General features: G+C 33.8%; 1 protein-coding gene across 6 annotated transcripts in view; it reads left to right on the plus strand.

Annotated features, from left to right (window-relative positions):
• The window catches only part of SLC16A7 (solute carrier family 16 member 7), a 188,339-nt gene that overhangs the window by 85,630 nt on the left and 85,064 nt on the right, over nucleotides 1–17,645 (plus strand). For all 6 annotated transcript variants that reach the window (XM_077111246.1, XM_077111250.1, XM_077111249.1 and 3 more), the window contains one exon: nucleotides 11,927–11,973. The gene's annotated coding sequence lies outside the window, so the exon portion shown is untranslated. The remainder of the gene's footprint in view (nucleotides 1–11,926; nucleotides 11,974–17,645) is intronic.

Genomic DNA, 17,645 nt, shown 5'->3' on the forward strand with positions numbered 1-17,645 from the left:
CTGATGTGTAGATCACAAATTGTCTTCCAAAATCGTTAGAGAAAAAACTTTCATTAGCTAAAAGACATCATGGAGGTGATTAATGCCTAAGGAGAGGAATATGTTTGTGCATGTGTGTGTGTGTGTATATATCTGTAATTGTTTGTGTTGGAAATATAAAAATGGGAAGCATTGAGGGACAAAGGGTGTTCTGGTTTCCTGGCTGCTGGAATGCAGCATAACGGAAACAGAATGGCTTTTAAAAAGGGGAATTTAATAAGTTTTTAGTTTACAGTTCTAAGGCCGAGAAAAATGCCCCAGTTATAACAAGTCTATAGAAATGCCCAATCTAAGGCATCCAAGGAAAGGTACCTTGATTCAAGAAGGCTGATGAAGTTCAGGGCTTTTCTCTCAAGTGGAAAGGCACATGGTGAACATAGTCAGAGTTTCTCTCTTGGCTGAAAGGGCACATGGCGAACATGGCATCATCTGGTAGCTTCCTCTCCAGCTCCCTGGGAAGCGTTTTCCTTCTTCACCACCAAAAGTCGCTGGCTGGTGGACTCTCTGCTTTGTGGTTCTGCAACATTCTCTGTTGTGGCTTTCTCGTGGCTCTGTCACTCTTCTCTGCTTGCTCCAAATCTCCAGGCTTCCTCTTTTATAGGATTCTAGTAAACTAGTCAAGACCCACTTGAATGGGTGGAGTCATGTCTCCATCTAATCAAATTTAACAACCACTCTTGAATGAGTCAGATCTACAGGGAGATAATCTAATTAAAGTTTTCAGCATACAGTACTGAATAGGAATTAGAAGAAATGACTGCCTTTACAAAATGGGGTTAGGATTAAAACATGGCTTTTCTAGGGTACGTACATCTTTACAAACCAGCACAAAGGGAGTTGTAGGTCTCATTATTTTACAATTTTATTACTCTCAGTTTATTGGATACATATTTTGGTCCTTTTTTGTTTTGAATTGTGAGTGATGGATTCATCATTTTACTTGTGTGTACCTTAGTCAAATTATATTCAGCAAACGTTAGTTTCCTTTACTTTTCATTTAGAATACAGTTTGTTGGTTTTTGCCATCTAAGGCCCCCTCTTCCTAGACACTTGTACCATAATTACCACCAGTATTAGCTATAGTATTCCTATCTGTCTTTAGAAAAAACATTAAAATACCAGGCTCAAAAATACATTTGTCCTAAATTTTATTTCTATTTACTTCTACATATTTCATGGGAAAACATCAGGTTATATTCCACTATTGGTTGAAAGTGAATAAACTTATTTTTAAAAATAAGTTGAAATTTCATAATATTATAGATAAAATGACAGCAGAGGCACAATGGGTAAAATGAACTTTTACCAAGCACAAATTCATAGTTATTTATTAATCGATTTATTATTTATTTAATAAACATATGGATAGCAACTATATGCCAATAACTATACTAGGAATTGAGGATACGATGATTGATTGTTGCCATTGTATACTATTCTTTGATGGGAATGACAGATATTAAATAAATCTTTAGAAATATTATTCAAAGGCAAAAATATTACAGGTGTTTCAAAATTATTCTTTGAATGAACTAGAAATTTGGAGAAAAAATTGTTTACCTCTATTTCAAATTGAAATCAGAAGTGTAAAATTAAAAAAAAGGTACTCATTGCACTATTGCTCATAATATCAAGATAAGGTAAGAAATGTAAAAATATTCCAAAGTTTAGTGGAATAATTTTGGTCTATTAATTCAGTGAATTGTTGTTAAAATTGATGAAATAAGTATATGTTCATGGGTTTTTATATTTACTAAAAAATAAATGGGAAATTCAAGACTTAGAAATATACCTCTAGAAAGTACATTTATTTTCATTTCATATATAAATAAATCCATTTTTATTTATATATTTTATATATATACATATATATACACATATATATATATACACACAGTATATTTCTTTACTATATTAATTTTTTCTTCAGTTCTAAGAAGCGCATTATTTCATGTTTTATCACCTTTGAAATCAGGATGTATCTTACAGTCATTGTTACCGAAGAGGAAGTCCTGACAGTCATGCCCATGCACGTGCAAATTTGGCTGTTGTTTCTGGTAATGACTGGAAAATATTAATCCATTGATATTTTGGTCAATAAACTATTTCTGAACCATCAGAGGAAGAATGTGAGTCCAGTTATTGTCTAAATAGCTCTGCTAAAATGTTTTTGGTAAGATCAAGGAAGTATCAATGTATTAGCAGTTTGGAAGAAATTCTTAGAGGCATTTTTTGAGAACTTTGTAGAAATGCTGAACTGCCAATATTCTCAGTAGGCCGAAGGATGAAATTTTGTAAGAAAACTCAATTGGCAATTCTGAATCAAAACATGACTCAGGAATCATAATCTGACACAGAAAAAAAATTAGAAATATACCTGTTGGAAGATTTTCTTTGCTTGATATGTATTGGTACACTCATTTTGTTATATCTTAAGAATGTTGTTCTTTTCAATTGATGAAAGAAGATTCATAAATATGTGCATAATTGAAACTTTGGCACAATAGTCGCCAATATGTTTGCAATCATTTAATCTAGCATTAGGATTATGTTTAGTTTATATATATTTGCTATCTGTTTGCATTGGAACTAAAAATATTAGTTGTCACAATGTAAATAAACAAAACCATTTAATTAAAAAAATTGTCAGAATGAATAAGAACTTAAGCTATATGTTGTTATATGAATAATACTTAAACAAGAATTTTGAGATTAAAAGGAAGTGATAATATATGTTAGGCACATATTAATCAAAAAGAGTTGTTATAGCTCTGTTATCAGATAAAAATAGCCAATAAGTCAAAAGAGGATTATTTATGATAAGAAGGTTGGTCACTAAATAGTGATAAAAAAGATCCAATTCACTGGAAACATTTAACTGTTCTTGCAATATAGTTTCAAAATATAGGAAGCAAAATTTGATAGCAATATGAGGAAAACTTGACAAATTGATATTACCAGGTAAAATTTTTAGTACCTTTTGAGTAATTTTGTACCAGGTTGACAAAAAAACACACCAAGGATATAGAAAGATTCGGATAAAACAATTAAAATTATGTATTTGACACATTTAGAAATGTTCATCTAACCATTAAAAAGTACACATTTATTTATTTAATATTTTTATTGATAAATCTTAACACATGAACATTCCATACATGATGTGTAATCAGTGGCTCACAATATCATCACATAGCTGTGTATTCATCACCATATTGCTTTTTACAACATTTGCATTACTACAGAAAAAGAAATAGAAAGGTAAAAGAAAAAACTCATACATACCATACCTATTACCCCTCCCTCTCACTGACCCCTAGTATTTAAATCTACCCAGTTTATTTCATCCTTTGTCCCCCTATTATTTATTTAATTTTTATCCATATTTTTTTACTCATCCATCCATATCCTGGGTGAAAGGAACAACAGACACAAGGTTTTCACAATTCCACAGTCACATTGTAAAAGTTACATCTTTATGCAATCGTCTTCAAGAATCAAGGCTACTGGAACACGGCTCAACAGTTTCACGTACTTCTCTCCAGCCACTCCAATATACCATAAACTAAAAAGCTATATCTATATATAATGCATAAGAATAACCTCCAGATTAAGCTCTCAACTCTGTTTGAAATCTCTCAGCCACTAAAACTTTTTTTTGTTTCATTTCTCTCTTCCCCTTTTTTGGTCAGGAATGCTTTCTCAGTCCCTTAATGCCAGGTCCTGGCACATTCTGGGGTTTCTGTCCCACATTGCTAGGGAGATTTATACCTTGGGAGTCATGTCTCATGTAAGGGGGAAGGGCAGTGAGTTTACTTGCTGCATTGGCTTAGAGAGAAAGGCCACGTCTGAACAACAAAAGAGGTTGCTAGCGGGGAGAGTCTTAGGCTTAATTTTAAATAGGCTTAGCTTCTCTTTTGCAGGAATAAGTTTCATGGGGGCAAACCCCAAGATTGAGGGCTCAGCCTATTGATTTGGTTGTCTCCCCTGCTTGCGAGAATAGCAAAAATTCTCCAAATGGGGAAGTTGAATATTTCCTCCTTTCTCCCCAGTGCCCCAAGGGGACCTTGCAAATACTTTATTCATTGCTCAAATTACTCTGGGATATATCGGGGCATCACATGACAAACCAACAAAGTTTCATGCTGTATTCAAGATCCCATGTACTTATGGTGTTCAACTAAACTGACCATACAAGTTAGATTAGGAAATGTACTACCCAAAATATAAATTTTGCACCAAATAAACATCTCTCCCTTTGGTCTCACACAGAAATTGAAGTTTTAAAATATGGACTATATCATCCTTTACCTTGTATTCTCATTTACCTTAGTCCTATCCAGATCAGCTTCATTCATATCTCCAACTTAAAGTCATTCCTTTTTTCAACTGACATCTATTTTTCAACTGACATCTAATCACATAGAACATTTACGAAAATTGGCCGTGTGTAGGCTGTAAATCAAGTCTCAATAAATTTTTAAAAAGTTGTTATCATATTCATCATGGTCTATGTTACAATTTGGTAAGCTGCCAGAATGTAATATACTAGAAATGGAATGGCTTTTAGAAAGAGAATTTATTAAGTTGCAAGTTTACAGTTGTAAGGCCATAGAAATGTCTAAAATAAGGCATCCAGATAAAATACCTTAACTCCAAAGAAAGGGCCAGTGACATTTGGGGTTTCACTCTCAGCTGGGAAGGCATATGGCCACATCTGCTAGCTTTCTCTACTGGCTTCTTCAAATTTCTTCCCTGGGATTGTATTCTTTCAGCATCTCCAAAGGTCTCTTGCTGTGTGGGCTCTGTTGGCACTGAAGCTTTCCCCCAAATGGTTCCCTTTTAAAGGACTCCAGTAAGCACCACCACCTTGAAAGGGTAGAGATACAACTCCTTGGAAACCACCTGCACTGGTTTGAATCTGCTGTGTACCCCAGAAAAGCTAAGTTCTTTAATCTTCATTCAGTATTGCTGGGTGGGAGCTTTTTGATTGTGTCCATGGAGATGTGACTCACCCAGTTGTGGGTAGTAGCTTTTGATTAAACGGTTTCCATGGAGGTATGTCTCTACCAATTCAAGGTGGGGTTGCTTACTGGAGCCCTTTAAGAGGGGATCATTTTGGAAAAAGCTCTAGAGCCCACTCTGCTGGAGAACTTTGGAAATGAAGAAGGAAAATGCCCCTAGGGTTACTTCGTGAAACGAGAAGCCCTGAAAGAAAGCTAGCAGATGTTGCCATCTTCCCCATGTGCCTTTCCAGTCGAGAGAGAAACACTGAATGTCATCTATTTTCTTGAACCAAGGTATCTTTCCTTGGATGCCTTAGATTGGGCATTTCTATAGCCTTGCTTTAATTGGACATTTTCATGGCCTTAAAACATGTAAACTTGCAAGTTAATAAATTCCCCTTTTAAAAAGCTGTTCTGTTACTGGTATATCACGTTCTGGCTGCTTGCAAACTAGAACACCACCTAATTAAAAGTTACCACCCATAATTGAGTGGGCCACATGTTCATGGAAATAATAAAAAAGACCCTACCCAACAATATTGAATGAAGATTAAAGAGCATGGCGTTTTTGGAGTATACAACAGTTTCAAATCGGGGCCTCACCTTAATTATAATAACCTCATTCAAAGGTCCTACTTACAGTCCAGTCCACAGAAATGGATTAAATTTAAGACTATGTTTTCCTCGGCTATAAACAGCTTCAAACCACCACAGATATCAAAATACTAAAGCCAATTTATTTCTATACGTTGCAGAAAATGCCAGAATATGCAGTCTAAATTTTAAGTCTGACAAATGTTAAGACCTTTAGGGGGAAAAACTTTGATGCAGGGATTATTAAAGAAAAATGAAGGTAGAGTGTTAACACATTTACCCATAGGAAGCCTCAACAATGATATCATTTCTCCTCCAATTTATCTATACGATGAATGCAATTTCAAAAAAAGTATTTCAACATTTATTTTTGGGGGAAACTTAATTAATTGATCTAAAATGAATGTGGAAATGTATCAAGCCAAAAATAAGCAAGACTCTCCCAAGTTAACACTGGCAAGGAGGGGAAATTGGCTGAATATTAGCTTTCCTGTAAAGTATATAGTAACATAGTGTGGTACTGATGCTGGGAAAGACAAATCTAGCAATAGAATGGGACAAAGAGTGCACAAGCAGATTCAAACATATGTGACAATCCCTGGGATTGCATATCAGTGGAGAAAGTAGGCACTATTTAATAAATGGTTCTGGAAATGAAAATCCTTACATTTTTACACCAATAAAAAATTAATTTTAAATTGATCATGAACTAAATGTGAAAAAAGCAGAACAAAATATTTTAAGAAACCACCTAGATGGTGAGAGTACCACAACATTATAAATATGTTTAATCCCATTCAATGGTGTTCTAGTTTGCTAGCTGCTGGAATGCAATATACCAGAAACAGAATGGCTTTTAAAAAGAGAAATTTAATGAGTTGTTAGTTTACAGTTCCAAGGCCAAGAAAATGACCCAATTAAAGCAAGTCTATAGAAATGTCCAATCTAAGGCATCCAGGGAAAGATACCTTGGTTCAAGAAGGCCGATGAAGTTCAGGGTTTCTCTCCCAAGTGAGAAGGCACATGGTGAACACAGTCAGGGTTTCTTTCTCGTCTGTAAAGGCACATAGCGAACATGACATCATCTGCTAGCTTCTCCTGGCTTCCTGTTTCATGAAGCTCCCCGGGAGGTGTTTTCCTTCTTCATCTCCAAAGGTCGCTGGCTGGTAGATTCTGCTTCTTGTGGCTATGTCGTTCTGCTCTCTCTGAATCTCCCATTCTCCAAAATGTTTCCTGTTTTATAGGACTCCAATAAACCAATCAAGACCCACCCAAATAGGTGGAGACGTCATCACCTAATCCAGTTTAACATCCACTCTTGACTAAATCACATCATCCAAGGAGATGATCTGATTACAGTTTCAAACATATAGTATTGAATCGGGATTATTCTACCTTTATGAAATGGGATTTTGATTAAAACATGGGTTTTCTAGGGGGCATACTTCCTTTTAAACCAACACAGATGGTATACTTGTTAGTGGTTGAGATATGAAAAATACGTTTTGCATATATGATCCTGCAAATAAAAAGAAAAGATGAAAGAGCAATTGAAGAAACAGTGACAATTTTAAATGCCCTATATGATTCTAGAACTGGCTCTGACAAGAGAGGTGAAAAGTTGCAAGAGGACATTATTGGGACATATGAAAAAATTTGAAATATAGAATATAATCTTTATATGGGTGTTAAATTTCTTGAACTGGATAACTGCACTTAAGGTGGTTAATAAGTGAATATCCTATGTAGTCACTTAATACTGCACAGCGCTGTATTAAGTGTCCATGGAGCATGATTATACAATCTATATTCAAATGTTCAGAAAATAGATTGTTAAATACGTAATAGATAGTCAAATGGATGGATAGCTATGATAGAAAAATAGGTGGATTGATAGAGAGATGACTAGATAAAAGGATACAGCAAATATTGCAAAATGTTAAAACTGGTACATCTGATAACTAGGTGGGTAGGAATATGTTGGAGTTTCTCCTTCCAGGGTTTGTATTATTTTTATAACTGTCCTGTATGGTTGAAAGAAATTCAAAATAAAAAGTTACAAAAAGAAAAAGAAATCACCCAGAGAAATTTCGTCATTACCTTGGTTCAAGGAAGAAGTTCTTTAAGAAGGTACACAAAGAAAATATCATGAAAGAAGGGACAAGGAAATTTGACTTCTTCAAAATTTCAAACTTCTGTTTAAAATAGTAAGTGTGAATAGAATAAGAAAGAAATTCAGACACAAGAAGATTTTTGCAACATTTATAATCACCCAGCAGGGATTATTATCTAGGGGAATATTTTTATAACACTGAGCTAGGAAAGGATTTCTAAAACAAAGTGCAAGAGCCTATCATAAAAGAATAGACGGTTAGATTTAAATTAATTAAAATTAAAATGTTTCATTTCATTAAAAGGTCATGATAAGAGATTTATTAAATTCTTCTTACTAAATTAAAGAAAATAATTAATTTTCATGATATACAGAAAAACTTCTAAATCAATAATAGTCATACAAGCACAGCTAGTAAAATACAGGAACTGACATTTCAAAGAAGAGGAAACAAGAATGGCTCTAAATTATGAAAAGATGCTCAAAATTATTAGTAGCCACAGAAATGTAAATTAAAGTAAAATATTTCACTTACCAGATTAGAAAAAAATAAATCCACAGATTTGTAGAGATGTGGAGCAAGGAGGGCTCTCCCTCACTGCTGGTATCTGAGTAAATTTGTTCAATTATCTGAAATAGTTCTGCTGCAATATTTCTAGCAAGATATTTGTGTAAGTGCCCTAAGATAAGTATGAGAATGTTCATAGAAACTTTTAGTAATGACAACTAACTGGAAATAATTTAAATATTCATGCATATTTTACAGATACACACACACAAATATATTCAGAAATGAAATATTTGCTCAGCCGATTAATAAATTAAACCTATATCAGTGTTTCAATGTCAATTTATAATATTAAATGAAAAACAAAGTTTCCAAGAATACGTATGGATAAATCATATATGAATATGTAAATATAATATATATTTTGTGTTTCATATAATATATTTATATATATATTTTATATTTTGCCTAATTTGGCCTATAAATTTATATATGTTATATATTTTTATAATAGGTACATTTTATAGATAATATAAAAATTTATTTTATATATTTAATGTAACTTTAGGGATGCACATGCTTATGTATGCACATACATACTACATACATATATGGTAAGATTATATATAAATACAAATAAGCTAAAAGCTATTAATTATAAAATTCAGAATGATGGTTGCTTGTGGCTGGAGGGAGAGCTTCAATAGTATTGGTTAATTCTTCATCATAAGCTAAGTTTTTTATAGACAAATATAATTTTGCTATTATTCTTTAGCATTTACACACATTTATGAAATACTTTTTCATATAAAACTTCTTTCACAATAAAACTGACAAATGATAAAAACTGTACCCATGAATATGATGATTTCAGGAAAAATTCCATTGTGAAAACACAAATATTTAAAACTCCAAAAACTGCAGCAAATGCCTTATTGAATTGGGTCCTGCATGCCAATTTAGTTGTCTCTGCAGTTTTTTCAATTTCATTTAAATGAGTGAGCAAAGGCCTTGTGGCTGCTCTTGTTAGTTTAATGAATATATTTAATATAAATATATACCTTACACTGTGGCTTTTTTTCTTATGTATTAGTTGATGTAATCTGATAGTATAGACATGTCCAGAAACAAATAAGCTCTGGAAATGGCAATGGCAAATTTTTCACCTTTGATAAGGGGTATAGAAACTTGACAGTTTCTCATTTGGTATCTTTATTTAGGTTAAACTTTTGAACAATTTTTAAAGGCTGAACATTTTTAACATATAAATAGTTGATAAAGTTTTAAGTATATGTTATAAATAACTATGCATACAAAAGACAGGTGTAAACATGTTTTTTGGTTGTGGGGATGTGGTACTGTGAATTTGAGTTTCTTTTTGTACAGTGCTATAAAATAGTTTTATCAGGAAGTTTAATCATGGGTTAGTGTCTTAATATGTAAATCATTTACACTATCTTGAGTGAGAAACAAAGCACTGTCATTACTTAAGTTCTGGATTTAGTCACCGGACACTGGTATTTTAGTCTCTTAATCTTTTGACTTTGGTCACATTTTTTTATATGCTCTGAACTTTTGTTTCCAAATCTTTAAAATAATTTGAACTTCTAAAATTCAGTTATTCTAATTTTTGCATTAAATAATTTTGCCCAATTAATTTCATAAGCAACATGCTTCAAAATAAAATAAATTGCTCAAGAAAATCAATGAATGAAAATCTGACATTAATGAATTATATTGATTGGGAAGCAACTATTCAAACTGTAGAGGTTTTTTTTTCTCATTTTTAAATCTCAGGTTTTCTTTAAGTACTTGCTGTCTTAATGGATGAAATATATATACCCATTTGTTAATAAATATTTATCTTGATAAGTAGGGCAACCATTCATTTATGAAACAGTTATTAAGTCACTTAGTCACTAGACCCTAAGCATACAAATAAGGACTTTATCATATAATACTGCATTCACAAAGATCAATTTAGCATGAAAAAGATAAATATTTCAAAAGGTAATTATGGGGACAAAATTGCATGTAGTTTAAATGAAAAATAATTTACATTTTACTACTAAAGAAAGGACTTCATAATTTTTATTATACTATATATAATCTTATATATTAATATATGATTAGCATACATTGTTATACTATAGTAGATATGTTATACTGTAATTTTTTACACATTTATAATAATAGTATTGCATTCTAATGTCCCATTACCTGTAGAAAATCCCAAATGGCAGATATGATAGGTATGTTCACCCAGCACTAATGAGAATATAGCCGGTTTATCTATTCTTGATAATTCCTGTAATGTTTCAATAAATCATGTTTATTAAATGCTTTCATCATGTGAAAAGTGGTTTTATCTCTTCTCCCATCCATTTATTCATTTACTCATTAATTCAACAAATATTTTATTGAGATTCTATTGTGGTCTAAGACCCGTTCCCAGGGCTGGCAGCATTCAGCACACTGGCAAAATTTTTGCCTTTAGGTAGTCTGCATCTAGTGGAGAAAAATATAATAACCAAAATAAATAATTGAAACTAAGTAGCATATTAATAGGCAATAAGTAGGAAGTTCCTGTGGCTTAGTTGTCAGGGTAGTTCTGACTGAAAAGGTAAATGCTGAATGAAGGTCTGAAGGAGAACAGGGAAGGAGCTGTATGCATATTGGGGGGAGCTTCTAGATACAGGACATAGCAAGTGCAGAGTCCTCAAATAGGAATGAACTTAGCCTGCTTGAAACATTGAGTAAGACTGAGGCCATTGTTACTGGTGTGGTGTGAAAGGGGAGGGGAGTACAGGGTGACAGAGCATTTGTGCACATGCTAGGATATTTCAGAAAAAAATGCAAGTGACTTTTTTCCTGGATTGAATTACCATATAAACTTGCCTGAATACTATCAAAAGCAGAATTCTTCATAAGGTGATTCTATGTGAAAGTCCATATATGGGAGTTTATTTATATAATTACTTTATTACCAAGTAGGTCCTGGATAATGGGTTATATTTCTTTAATTTTTCTTTTGGATAAAGAGCTTGTTTTAAATTGTCATTCAATTCAGAAGAAACCTGGATGGGAGTTTCTATCAGTTTAAAAATGCCTATTAGTTCCTGAAGACCCTAACATTGCTCATGCTCAACATTTAAATCTCTGGGGTTTTCACATTCTGTTTTTTTATTTTTTTTTGCATGGGCAGGCACTGGGAATCGAACCCGGTCTTTAGCATGGCAGGCAAGAACTCTACCTGCTGAGCCACCGTGGCCCATGCTCACATTCCGTTTTGACTATCATTTATTAGACATTACCACTTGCCAATCATTAAGCTAAATTAAGCATATGTTATTTCATTTAATCCTTGCATTATTCCTGTGAAGGTAGGTACTCTTCATGCAAATTTCATTGTAGGATTTGGCTTTTAAGTATTATAGTTAGTACTTAACTATAAGGTACTATGAAAGCCACATAAATCCTTTTTACGTAAAAAACGTTTTTTTTTTCCCAATCACATCTTTACTCATTTTAATGAGATATGTTTTAAATTATCATTTTAAGGAAGGTCAAAGTAATTATAGATACTAATTACTTTACATATATTCTTTTTAGCAATTTTCTCAAGTACCCTAAAAAGTAAATACAGTTATTATCCTGTTTTTACAGATGAAAGAACATACTCAGAGTTTTGCTGCCTGACTTAATATCACAGGGTAAGTGTATGTGACCTTTTAAAGGCCAGTATTCCAAGCCTTTGAAGCCCCTGTACTTTAATCATCATGCCACAAGAGGAAGCCATATATGGAGTTTAAATATATAATGGGGGGTTTAAATGTATAATTCTGCATTGGACTAGAATTTTGGAGAATGGATAGGATGCATTGGAAACAAAGCTTTTGTGGCTTCAGTTTTATATATGCATATGTACTTATATACATGAATAGATTTCCTCTTCTAATTCTCATTCTTTGGGAACAAATTAAGTACGATGTTTTAAAGAATATGGGAGTTGAAATTGTTTTGTTTTAAGAGTGATATATAAGGTGAGGAATATTTAATACTGGGAAAATTCAAATTTCTAGACTTTATATCTAGTGTTGACATTTATTCACCCTATGAACTCACATGAACTCCTTAACTTTTCTGTGAGCACAGTTTCCTTTCTGCAAAATGCAAATCCCAGGAACACTGATCCTATTTCATTAATAAATTTGAATATTAGTATTGACATCCTGATTTGAACATGTGGATGAAAGATTATTTAGAAATGTTATTTATGATCTTTGAAATGACTGAAAAATAAAACCTCCAATTCTATTTCTAAATATTTACTATAGCATAAATGACAAAAACTACTGTAGTTTAAACTCATGAATTATAATGGAAAGCAGTTTAGTTTCCTTTATAGTAGCATAAAATTTGCATCCAGGGAAGTTTAAGCCTCATACCTGTTTTTATACTCTGATTATACAAAAAAAGAATAGCTTACCAGATTTTGGTATTTCTTCAAGATCTTTCTAGGTTTTTAAAATATTTCTAAGTAATAAATTTTATAATATATAAATAATAGGTTCTAAACCCAACCTTAAAAGTGAGTTGTTGTTTTTATTTCCAGCTAGTCTAACAGTACTTAAACAATATGGCCCTTTATTTCTTCCTTAAATATTAAACTTTTAAAAGATCCTATTTCTAGTGCCCATTTCCGGTGCCCATGTGGTTATATGCATTGTGTTGGGGTAACCGGTCAGTGAGAAATAAGCCTACAATCAAATCAGATGGATGATAGATAAGCAGATACATTTTTATTCTGTTTCTAAGAAAGCTAAAATGATTACAAAAGCAAACTCTAAGCATATTGAATACATACACCCCTTTTCAAAAGTAATTATCAACAGGGTGTGATATTTTGGTTTTGACTTCAGCAGTTTGCATTTGCAGAATATTGATGAAGAATATACAGAACAATTGCCTTAGTGATCATGATTGGCTGGGACTCATCTTGTGAACATTTTCTGTAGTCAAAACCCTTCACTTTGTTGCTGTAGTTTCACTGACATTTTTGGTAGGCTTCTGAAGGAAAAATCTCTAACACATACATGTAACTTTTTGGAGAATTATTTGCAAACTATTTTCTTACTGTTTTTAAGAATCATATGTAGTGGTTCAGTGGTAGAATGCTCACCTGTCATGCGGGAGAACTGGACCAGGCACCCCGCTCCCCGCCCCCCCCCCAAAAAAATCATATGTATTTGGCTATTTTGACCCATTAAAAACCTTTAGATATGCAGATTGGATATAATAAAAAATACCTTATTTTGTTTTTTTTTCCCACCTAAACACTGTACCCAGTAGTCTTAGTTCTAATTCTGTTTGACATTATTTTCAAAAGTCAGTGAAATAAGCCAGACACAAAAGGACAAATAGTGTAAGATCTCGCTGATTTGAGATCATTAGAAAAAGCAAACGAGTAGAGTCAGAATCTAAAATGTAGGCTACCAAGGGCAAGTGTGGAGATAAGAAATGGGAAGTTAAGGCTTAAAATTTAAAATGTGCAGGGTTCTTATTTGGAGGTGGGAATGGGGATGTTTTGGTAATAGATGGTGGTGACGGTAGCACGACATTGTGAATGTAATTAACAGCACTGAGATATGTATCTGAAAGTGACTGAAAGGGGAAATGTTAGATTGTATATGTGCTAACAGAATAAAATGTTTTTGAATATCCATGGGCCTACACTATACAGAGAACTCTAAGTTAAACCACTGACAGCAGTTATGCTAACTATAGAAAATATGCTGTCAGCAATTGCAAAAAGTGTTCCACACCAATTGAAAGTGTTAATAATAGGTTGGTGTATTAGGAATCCTGTATTTCATGCATGATTGTTCTGTAAACCCACAACTTCTCTAAAAAAGAAAACAAGTCAAGTGGTGATTAGTAAAATCCAGTCCCTGACATTATTCTTTACGTTTTGTCAAGTTTCTTAATATTTCTGAGCTTAAGTCTCCGTTAACAAATAGGGACAGCACCTTAGTGGTTTTTTTTGTGGAAATTAAACAAATAGGTAGTTGTTAGATATAAAAGCAGTTATTGGACATGATAATTGTCAGATCCCTATATTCATTTTTGTGTACCTATACATTATATGTTAATTTGATTGTGATAGTTTAAATTCATAAGGGAAGAGTTAAGCAATTTGAACTTTTGAAACTGTTCCATCTAGTTTATATGTGTATACGCAGAGTTATGCTTTTGTGTGTGTGTGTGTGTATTCAGAGTAATAATTTATAATACTTAATGATATCTCCTTTGAAAAATCATAGGGATTTGACTTTCTTGTACCTTTTTAGTTTTTAATAGAGCGTTATTTTTCACCCACAGCCTCTAAGAGAACGGTAGATGCATTTGTAATCTATACTCCAAATTCTTCTAAAATAATTTGAATTTACTTTTGAATAAGCATTTGCCAATATGTGAATATATGGATAGGATATGTCAAATAGAAATTAACAGAAAAAAAACACTATGAACTATGTGGTAAGAGAAATATTATTTTCTATCAACTATAATGGCAATTGAACATTTATTTCCAGGAAGCTTAGGTGAAAGAAAGCTAATGATAATTTTTAAGGTTGTCTTTGTCCAAAAAAAGGGCCTTCCCAGGTTATTTGAAGCCAAAACTAAATGTCTTTCCTTGAACAATTTAATGCATAATGGAAGCATAAACATAACCCCAGAATACAAATTCCATGAGGTGAGGGTTGATTTTTGTTTTTAGTTTATTTTAAATGCAACTGGAGCCTAGGAAGGGACAGGTGCTCAATAAATTGTTGTGGAAAAAATGAGCTAATTTGGCTTTTTAATTTTTTAAATTATTTTGTACCTGATTGATTATACAACTAAAGTGTGTAAAGGGAGTTTATTTTTATTTCCTTCTCTGCGATTTAAAAAAATTATGCCATATTTCATTAGTAATTTATGCATTACTAGTGTGTACATTTGTTTTCCAGGTAGATTTTGTTTTCTTGGAATCCTTGAAATTCTCAAGTCTTTCTAAATTTGTTGATATCCAGTATTAGTATTTTTATCTAAAATTTTAACAGATAAATACAGTCCAGGCTATGTAGATCTAAACCTATTAATAATTGTGCAATTGATTCTTTGATTTTCGTATGTACAATAACTGAGAGGCTGTTCTGACTATTACAGAGGACTTACAGGTTAATCACAAATGAATCTTGACCTAAAGGAATAGACATTTGAGTAGAGAAAGTAAAATTTTGCACAGATAAGCTTAATCCACAATAGAAAAATGATGAGAGTAAACTGGGAGGACAGAGGAGGAGGAGGTTTTCTTCAACTGAGAAGGCAGGGGAGCCTTCCTTAGGGAAGTGGCATTCAAGCTGAGCCTTCAGGAGTTTTATAACCATGGCCCACAGTACTCTTTGTTCAGAGTTTTGTTGTGCAGGAGTGGGTATGTAGAGGGAGACCACGGATAGGGTTAGCTAGAGTTTATGAGTTTCCTGGTGGCAGATGTGGAAAGGCAGATTAAAAATGGATCTTAGGGGACCTTAACTGTGAAAGATTTATCAGACGCCAGCATCCAGGATGGATTTGGACAGGTTTTTAGCAAATGATTTTGACTAGGTTGATACCAGTGTTGTTAGGCCTGGTACTGTTAACCATTGAACTTAACTTCCTGCCACACTGTGTGACTGTCAAATACCCATTTGTAGCTGTTTGGTTCTCTTGACCACTTCCAGCAGCTGTGTTTCTTTTCCCTATCTCTTCATTGATAGGAGGTGACATTTTTTCTATACTATGAACTATTCAGACTTTGGTAAAATCAAGTATGGGCACATTTTAAATGCTTGAGTCTCATGGAACTATGAATGAATGACCTTTCTGAAGACTGGGAAAACAGTATGACCTCTTGCATATTTTATTATAATAACTGAAATATATTTAAAAAACCTTAGAAATGTTTATGTATTTGACACTTTGATTTATTCTAAAGAAAAGAATCAGAGATACCAAAAAATGTGTGGGCTTATCTGTGTGTGTTTATGTTCAGGTGTGCTCACCAAAGCTTTAGAGAGCAGGGACAAAATTTTACTGAAACCTTACCTCAGATGTACATTTTGTTTTCTATAGCTCCTTGACCTAAGTCATTTTCAGGTCTCTTATGTGGGTAGGGAGAGGGAAATGAAGAAGTTAAATTCAAAATTATCTATAAACTGTCTTGGGCTCGCCTGTTTTAGATGAGTTCCTTTGATTTGAAACAGTCTTGAGCAGATGCAAATTTAGTCAATTCAAAATTCAACTATCAGCTTTGACCCTTTTCCTCCTCCCACTCCAGGTGATTATCTGAGCTGTAGGGGAATAGTTATGATTTGAGAGAAAGCCCCAATGTCTTTGGCAGGGATTCTACTCTGGGCCTTGGGGTGTGCAGTGCCTGCTATCTGACAAGATATAGCACCCCGTCCCTGGGCATCTGTCTGCTACAATACTGTTGAGATTAATTTCTTTACTTGCTTGTTAAAGGGGTGGTGATCCTCCCTGGCTGACCTAACCCCAACGTGCCTCTCTTTGGCGCTGTAGATCCTCTCTGACATCTTGTTTCAGCTGCTGTTTGGTTTCAAGCCCGGCAACTCATATAATAACTCTCAGCTTCAGAACTGCCCCCTGGTGACTCTTTATTAGACTTGGGATCGTTAGATCACATCTGTGCTTTGGAGTGGCTGAGAACATCCAGGAGCCCTGCCTTGGCCTCCTCTATTTAGACTAAACAATTTCTCTCTTCACTATGCATTCTGCTTCCGTCTTACCCACCACCCATGTGGATATGAGCCATTCTGAACTGTGATCTCTAACAGGATTCCAAGCAGGGAATGGGGGAAATGCATCTCTGATTTGTTTTTCTTTTCAGCTATCTAATAAGCTGCCACCATTCAGAATATTTCCCAGAAAGGAAAATCCACAGTGCAAGCATCTTAAATGCTCACTTCTCTCCCACTCCTATGCCTCTTTTCCTTCCACAGTCCCCCTTAAAACAAACAGGTTTGGGATTTCCACTTCTATTCTTGTTTGACAGCCCCTTCTTATACATCAGTCATATCGTGAAATGTTACTAATCTTGCTCTCTTTCTTGAGACTGTTATGGTGGGCATGGTGCTGGGGAAGAAACTAACTTATATTTACGGCAATATGAAGAACTATATTCTCCTTCCTATGCTTCCTCTAAGAAGCCTCCTGGAAGCAAGTAGAGATTTCTGCAGCCCTTCATGCCATATACAGGCAGTAAGAAAATATGCAGGGACTTGGACGCACCCATGTAATGGCATCTCTCCTCCAAGCTGCACTTTCACCCAGGCCACACTTTGGA

This window comes from Tamandua tetradactyla, chromosome 7 (genome assembly GCF_023851605.1).
Source record: "Tamandua tetradactyla isolate mTamTet1 chromosome 7, mTamTet1.pri, whole genome shotgun sequence".
NCBI lineage: Eukaryota > Metazoa > Chordata > Mammalia > Pilosa > Myrmecophagidae > Tamandua > Tamandua tetradactyla.